Here is an 8,863-nt window from a genome sequence, read left to right on the forward strand (position 1 = left end):
GGGGTTTTTGAAGGTTTGGATCAATAAGCTCAGTCTGCATGCACCTCTCTTCTTCACCTGCTGAATGTATATCTTTGAAGACATGAAAGACCAGTTGCTCATTATGTACTCTAAGCTCTAATCCACCTACTTCAACATCAATTAGAGCTCTCCCAGTGGCTAGGAAAGGTCTTCCTAAGATTATAGAGGCATTCTCATCCTCCTCCGTGTCAAGAATCACAAAATTTGCTGGGAGGAAGAACTTAATGGGTTTTGAAACGAAATTCCAATCACCTAAACTCACCGGCAAGTATACAGGGTCGCATCAAGTAGTAAAACTCACTTAGAGTGAGGTCGATCCCACAGGGATTGATGGATCAAGCAATTTTAGTGGGTGATTAGTTTAGTCAAGCTAACATTGAAGTGAAATTGGATAAAATGTAGCCAACAGAAAGTAAATAGCAAGGAAAATTAAAGTGCAGAAAGTAAATTGGACATAAACTTAAAGAGCATGAAATGCAAATTGCAAGAACCTTAAATGACAAGAAATGTAAATTGCATCAAATGTAAAGGGAGGTTGGGTGCTGGAAATTAAAAAAAGCAATAGATCAAAGCTTAGAACTCTTGCGGAAAGCTTAAATTGCAGGAAAGTAAATTGAGAGAAATGTAAACAGAGAAGCAAGATTGCAGTGAATCAGGATTTTAGATCAATTGCAGAGGAATTTAAAATTGTGCGAGAAATGTAAATGAGATTTGCATCAAGCTTAATGTAAACTGAATTGAGGAATCAAACAGAAAGTAAAATGCAGCTTAATTACAATAGTTAAAGGGAAGTTGAGGATCTCAGGGGTGGAGGAAACTAGAAAACAAGTCTAGATCTCAAGTCCTTCCTTGATCCAACAAGAGAATAATTGCAGAAAAGTAAAAGAACAAATTGCAGAAGAAGTATAAAATGAAAGCAGTAAAGAGAATTCAAATCCCAAATCAAAATTCCTTGAATTATGCAGACAACAAATCAGAAGGAGATCTCAAGGTGAGATTAAAACAGAATTTTTTCAATTCTCCACCCAAGATCCAAGACAAGAAGTAGAGAATGCAGAAGCAAGAACAAGGAAGAAGAGAGATCAATTCTCCTTCCCAATTCCCAAAAATCAAATTCAAAGAAGAAAATTAAAAGAGAGCTCCTACTACCACTGCTCTCTAGTAGAGCTAGCCTCTAATGCTCTCTATTAGAGCCAACCTCCTTCAACAAAGATGAAAATGATGCCTTATATAGGCTTTACAAAATAAAAATGAAATTGACAACAAATTACAACTAAATGAAATTCCTATTCTAACTTTGTTCTTGTGCCTTTGAGTGATGATGTGTGCTTTGCTTGCTTTGGATTTGAAGAGAGATGGGTCCAGTTGGCCTTGATGGAATTGGGTTGAAGGTAGCCTCTGTTGATTGCTCTTGGTCTTTGAGAAGAAATTCGTTTGCATTATGGACTTTGGGATCATTCACGTTTGAGTCAATGTTTGAGGCAAACGTTGACTCAAACGTCTTCGTGTAATGGCATCATGCAGAACGGTTGTTGCTGTCACTCACGTTTGAGTTCACATTTGAGGTCAAACTTGAGCTCAAACGTGATCCTCCCCAAGGTAATTTTCAGCCAACATTTGACCTCACGTTTGAGGCAAACGTGGCTCTTCCTCCAGGGTATTTTTAAGCCAACGTTTGACCTCACGTTTGAGGCAAATGTTGGCGCAAACGTTGAGAACATTTCCAGATTTGAAAGCTCAAACGTGCTGTCCACCCCATACTATTATATATTGTTGGAAAGCCCTAAATATCAACTTTCCAATGCCATTAGAAGCGCATCATTTGGAGCTCCACAGCTCGAGTTATACACCATCGAAGGTACAGAGGTCAGCTGGCCTTACTACAGGTTGGTGCCATGTTCATTTATGCACTTTTTAGGGTAGTTTTCTCCCTTAATTTTAGTGTCCACCATGTAGTGACATATATGCCTGGAAAGCTCTGAATCCCTACTTTCCATTGCTTTTTGAATCATCTCATTTGGAGCTCTGTAGCTCAAGTTATTCTTGTTGGAAGTATACCCCTACAGGCTGTGGGGAGCAATGTTTCCAGCAACGTTTGGAGCAAACGTTGAGCTCCTCCCAAGGTATTCCTTAGCCAATATTTGACCTCACGTTTGAGGTAAACGTTGGGCAAACGTTGAGCTCCTCCAGGGTGGCTGTGCTGATTGTCAATCTTCCTTGATTTGGTCATGGGCCACGCTTTTAAAAGCGTGGCCTAAGGCTCCAAAGTGTGCTCCAACTTCAAAGTGTGCCCCAAAGCTCTTTTTTTCTCCTTTTTAGCTTATTTTGTGCTTCTTTGCTTCTTTTTCTTCTTATTTCCTACAAGATTTATAAAATTAAAAGATCAAAGAAATATACCAATTAAGTACAAAAGCATTCAATATTTAAGCACAATTCATCAATTTCTTGTATGAAAAAGCATAGAAAAACATGACATGGTAACATGTCATCACAACACCAAACTTAAACCTTGCTTGTCTCCAAGCAAGAAAAGAATCATGCAATTGAGATTGAAAATCCAAGGTAAGAAGAATAGCAAGTTAATGTTCATGGTAGGCTAGTTTTCTATGCATGCTACAATCACAAGAGAAAGATAAATGATTGATACCTCTATCTAGCTCAATTTGTGAAATCTTTTCTTATATTTCTTCCTTGAAGCAAGCCTTTGATTTTTTTTTATTAGCTTCTCCTTTTGGGTGCTTTGTCCCATGAGTTGATAACAAAGCTACGACTTCTAAATGCTTTGTTTTCAAGTATTACCACTTGATACATAAGCACCACAAGTATTTAATTAGAAGACTTCATTAAGCTCATTTATTTCTTTTCTTGACTCTCTAATCATTGATGCTCAGAGCCTTGAGCTTTGAGACAGTGCTTTTGCACTTGAGCCTAGCCTTGACTTCTAAGTGTTTTGTTTTCAAGCATTTTACTTGATACATAAACACTACAGGTACTTAACAATGATATTGTCATTGGTACTCAGAGCCTTCAGCTTTCTCATTCTTTCCCTTTTTCTTTCTTGCTTTAATTTACAATTGCTTTTTCAAGGTTTTCATGATTTTCAAAAGATTTCACAAAATGCACTAGATGGAAACTTCAATTAAATAAAATCCAATGCAATTGAGTAACAATTAATCATACTAGCTTTCCAAAACTTGTATGCATATGCTAAATTCTTCTTTAATTCCTTGTTTGTTTATGATCATAGTGCTTTATTGCTTTTGAACTCACAAAACTCAAGTTGGTAGTCATAATGCCACAGCAACATGTTATAAATCAAGATTCAAGCTATGCTTTATTCATACACACATGTAAACAGAGAATGATGAAGACAATCATGAAATTTAAAGTGCTGAAAACAAATGAGAGGAAAAGGAACTTTACAACCTTGTAATTCATCTTCTCTACTGTTGTCCTCTTCCTTCTATTCTTCCTTCTTCCCATACCAATACTCAGACGCTTGCTCATCCTCAAGCAACAATTAGAACAATGGCTATGGGGCTAAGATGGATCATGAATGTCTTATACAATAAAATGTTAGCAGTACATGTGTTTCAAGCAAGCAAAATTAGAGATAACAATCAAGGCACAGAGAAACAGAAATATTGTGATTGCAAGCATAAGAAGGTGTGCACAATACTTTGCATAAAGGATAAGTGGCACACCAAGCTTAGTGTGACACTTTCACTTGGAATTAATGCAAGTATCTAGTAAAGATTGGAAGCAAATTTTGTTGCATAGCAACACCAAACTTAGAATGCAATCCTATGTCCATTTTATTCGAAACAAGACTAAATGAAACTGTTGTTTGTTAAATACAATCACCAAGCAAAGAATCTGTCATGAATAAGGATCTCTTGGTAATGTATTAACAAAAACAGTTGATAAGCAAACTAAATGAAAGTATTTAAAAACAGAAAAATGACTAAAGCAAGTAGAATAAAAAGTGTCAAATTAAAAGAGAAAAATAAAACTGCAGAGGCATTATGATTATGCAGACAAGTAGTGTTGCTTGAATGAATTGCATAGAAAATAAGTGGCACACCAAACTTAGAATCTTGGTGTGTCACGTTCATTTTTTATTTGATGAAATCATCCAAAAAGATTGAAAACAATTTGATGCAAGGAAACACCAAACTTAGAATGTAACCATATGCCAATTTATTGAATTTAAACAAAGCAAAGAACTAAAACAAAGCAGAGAAGAAATGTTACCTATGGTTGGGTTACCTCCCAACAAGTGCTCTTTTAGTGTCATTAGCTTGACATGTTGTTCTTCACTTTCTTCCTCTTCTTCCAGTTTGTTAAGAGGAATGACCTCAAGGGAGGAGAAGATTCAGCTATTTCCTCCTATCTTGGTCTCTCCTCAGCAAGCTTTCTTTTGTTAATGACTTGATTGAGCTTGCTTGCTGGATCAGGGGGAGGATTGCTTGCAGTTGACATTGTCTTCTTCATGAATATTGTCCTTTGTAGCTTGGTCACAATCCTCTTATCGGTGCTTTTGTTAATTGCCTTCACTTCCTTGAATTCAAGACATGGTTGCTGTGTGATTTTTGGAGTGTTTTCTTCATCAACAGCCTTTTAAATTGGTTGTTCCATGACCCCTTCCTCTTTCTTCGTTGCACTCAACAATTGAGCTACCTTCACTTCCATGTTTTTGAGGGAGTTTTCTAGTTCTTTCTGGTATTTCTCTTACTCCTCTGTAAATCTTTTGAGCATGGACTCAAGCTTTGAGAGTCTTTGGCTATTGGAAGTTTGTGTGGGTGGTAAGTTTTGAAAGGGGCTTTTTGTTGAAGCATGGTCAAGTGATGATATCTTTGGATGAATATCATATGGAGCATTAGAATTCCCTTCCCAGCCACCATTGGAATAATGACTTGCATTATTTTGTGGTGGAGGGAAATATCCCATATGATTTTCTTTCTCATCTTGTGTCTCTGAATCAAATCTCCATGGATTGGAGTGCTTAGAATTTATATTTTCTTGGTGATATTCCCAGTCACCATTAGAGATTGGTGATGGTAGGTGATATCCCATAAAATTTTGTTTGACCATAAGATGAGTTGAACTCCATTTGTATTTTGTAAAATGCAACATCAATGAAAATTGAAATTACTCATATCGGAGATGAGAATTTCTTAGTGAGGCAAAAACACAAACATCTTGGTTTCAAGAACAAAAACAAAAAAAATGCTTAACCTAGACTTCTCACCCACTTAATCATTGTTGATCTAAATCAATCCCCGGCAACGGCGCCAAAAACTTGATGGGTTGGAACCGAATTCCAACACCTAAAACTCACCGGCAAGTATACCGGGTCGCATCAAGTAGTAAAACTCACTTAGAGTGAGGTCGATCCCACAAGGATTGATGGATCAAGCAACTTTAGTGGGTGATTAGTTTAGTCAAGCTAACATTGAAGTGAAATTGGATGAAATGTAGCCAACAGAAAGTAAATAGCAAGCAAAATTAAAGTGCAGAAAGTAAATTGGACATAAACTTAAAGAGCATGAAATGCAAATTGCAAGAATCTTAAATGACAAGAAATATAAATTGCATCAAATGTAAAGGGGGGTTGGGGGCTGGAAATTAAAGAAAGCAACAGATCAAAGCTTAGAACTCTTGCAGAAAGCTTAAATTGCAGGAAAGTAAATTGAGAGCAATGTAAACAGAGAAGCAAGATTACAGTGAATCAGGATTTTAGAGCAATTGCAGAGGAATTTAAAATTGTGCAGGAAATGTCAATGAGATTTGCAGCAAGCTTAATGTAAACTGAATTGAGAAACCAAACAGAAAGTAAAATGCAGCTTAATTGCAATAGTTAAAGGGAAGTTGAGGATCTCAGAGGTGGAGGAGACTTGAAAACAATTCTAGATCTTAAGTCCTTCCTTGATCCAACAAGAGAATAATTTCAGAAAAGTAAAAGAACAAATTGCAGAAGAAGTAGAAAATGAAAGCAGTAAAGAGAATTCAAATCCCAAATCAAAATTCCTTGAATTATGCAGACAACTAATCAGAAGGAGATCTCAAGGTGAGATTAAAACAGAATTTCTTCAATTCTCCACCCAAGATCCAAGACCAGAAGTAGAGAATGCAGAAGCAAGAACAAGGAAGAAGATAGATCAAGTCTCCTTCCCAATTCCCAAAAATCAAATTCAAAGAAGAAAATATAAAAGAGAGCTCCTACTACCACTGCTCTCTAGTAGAGCTAGCCTCTAATGCTCTCTATTAGAGCCAACCTCCTTCAACAAAGATGAAAAAGATGCCTTATATAGGCTTTACAAAATAAAAATGAAATTGACAACAAATTACAAGTAAATGAAACACAGAATAGAGGCTAGAGAATAAGGGAATCAAATCAATCATTAATCATTCATTATTACGGAGAATTTTGAGGTTTTAGATGTAGTTTTAGAGAGAGAGGCTCTCTCCTCTCTTTTAGGTTTTAGGATTGGGATTTCTCTTAGGTTAGGTTTATTCCGTCTTCATTCCAGGTTCAATGTTCCTTTAATTTAATTTCTCTTCTACTTTTTATTTACTCTGTTACTTTAATTATTTATTTTTCCAATTTGGTTTATGAACTCTCCATGTTAGATTTGATTTCTTTATTTAATGCAATTTGAGGTATTTCAGATTTATGATTGCTTTCTTCTATTTATGATATAAATAATTTGGATTTTTCTCCTTTTGGCTTTGGTAGAGTAATTGGTGACACTTGAGTTATCAAATTCAGCTGTTGACTAAAAAATGGAATTTGCTGATTGATTTGGATCCCTCTAAAGCTAGTCTTTCAATAGGAGTTGACTAGGACTTGAGGAATCAAGATGATTAGTCCACTTGACTTTTCTTTATTTAGTAAGGGTTAACTAAGTGGGAGCAATAAATAATTCTCATCACACCTGATAAGGATAACTAGGATGGGATTTCTAGTTCTCATACCTTGCCAAGAGTTTTTCAAGTTATTAATTTACTTTCTTGCCAATTTATTTCCTTGTTCCCTATTTCAAAAACCCCAAAAATATACCTTTTTCCATAACCAATAATAAATCATACTTCCCTGCAATTCCTTGAGAGACGACCCGAGGTTTAAATACTTCGGTTATAAATTTTATTGGGTTTGCTTTAGTGACAACCAAAACTTTTGTACGAAAGGATTCTCTGTTGGTTTAGAAACTATACTTACAACGTGATTACTTTTATGAAATTCTTTACTAGCAGAAATCAGTTCGTCATGGTCCTCTGATTAATTTCATTAACTTTTGCGGCTAATTGACCCATCTGAATCTCCAAATTCTTGATTAATGCTCTGGTTTCCTGTTTAAAACTTACCAATATTACTTCTGAATCATTGTTCTGCTGGGGCTAAGAAGTTGCTTGCTGAGATGACTGAAACTGGTGGTTATTAAAATTATTCTGTTGAAAACCACCCTGAGAATTATTATTAAAATTCTGTGGCCTCTGAGGTTTCTCTCTCCACCCTAAATTTGGGTGATTTCTCCACCCCTGATTATAGTTCTTGGCATACGGATCATTATTTGGGTTTCTAGGTCCACTCCCCATGTAATTGACCTGTTCAGAAGAAGATTGAGCATAATTATAATTTTCATTTTGCATAAAGTTACCTGTCATGTCATAAGGGACCACTTGAAGTGTATTCTGGGTGTTGACAGCTGAAACTTGCATTCCACTCAACCGTTGGGTAATTAGATTTATTTGCTAAGACAAAAGTTTGTTCTGAGCAAGAAGAGCATCAACAGCTTCCACTTCCAAAACGCCTATCTTCTGAGGGGTCTCAGAGTTCACCGGATTCCTGTTGGAGGAATATAAGTATTGGTTGTTAGCAACCAACTCAATAAGCTCACTAGTCTCCTCCGGTGTCTTCTTCATGTGCAAAGAACCACCTGCAGAATTATCTAAGCGCATCTTGGACATTTCATATAAGCCCTCATAAAAGATATCCAACTGAGTCCATCTAGAGAACATGTCCGGAGGGCATTGCCTAGTCAGTAGCTTGAATCTCTCCCAAGCTTCATAAAGAGTCTCACCATCTTTCTGTCTGAAAGTTTGAACCTTCACCCTTAACTTAGTCAGCTTTTGAGGTGGGAAAAATTTAGTCAGAAATCCAGTGACAACCTTGTCCCAAATATCCAGACTCTCCTTGAGTTGAGAATCTAACCACAGCTTTGCTCTACCCTTCACAGCAAATGGGAAGAACATGAGTTTGTATACCTCAGAATTCACTCCATTGGTCTTCATTGTATCACAAATTTGTAGAAAATCAGAGATAAATTGATTTGGTTCTTCCTGAGGGAGCCCATGATATTGGCAATTCTGCTGCACTAGAGTGACCAGCTGTAGCTTCAACTCAAAGTTGTTTGCAGCTATAGGAGGCACCACAATACTTTTTCCATAAAGGTTTGCATTGGGAGTAGTGAAAGAGCCAAGCACTCTTCTAGATTGTTCATTCCCATTCGGATTTGCGATATTGGCATTAACAGCATTATTATGATCCATAGTGGACTTTGCAGCCTTGTAAAGTCTTGCTTGTTGTAAACGCCACCTCAAAGTCCTTTCAAGTTCAGGATCAAAGTCTAACAGTAGTTCCTTGTCCCTGTTCCTGTTCATAAAAAGACAGAAGACAAGAAAAGATGGGACTCTCTACGTCAGAGTGTAGAGAATTCCCAGTGAAGTAACCTGTGTAAAATAAATAAAATAAAGCAACTAAATAAATAAAAAAATTAAAACTTTCGATTTTTTTTCTTTTTAAAAAAATATAAATAGGTAAATTAAAATAAAATTACTA

General features: G+C 36.3%; 1 non-coding gene across 1 annotated transcript; it reads left to right on the plus strand.

The window, feature by feature from the left end:
• Positions 1-8,038: 8,038 nt before the first annotated feature.
• LOC112752918 (small nucleolar RNA R71) lies at positions 8,039-8,145 on the plus strand. Its single transcript, XR_003177327.1, has one exon. It is a non-coding gene; the product is annotated as a small nucleolar RNA R71 (small nucleolar RNA).
• Positions 8,146-8,863: the final 718 nt, after the last annotated feature.

The sequence above is a fragment of the Arachis hypogaea genome, chromosome 15 (genome assembly GCF_003086295.3).
Source record: "Arachis hypogaea cultivar Tifrunner chromosome 15, arahy.Tifrunner.gnm2.J5K5, whole genome shotgun sequence".
NCBI classification, from domain to species: domain Eukaryota; kingdom Viridiplantae; phylum Streptophyta; class Magnoliopsida; order Fabales; family Fabaceae; genus Arachis; species Arachis hypogaea.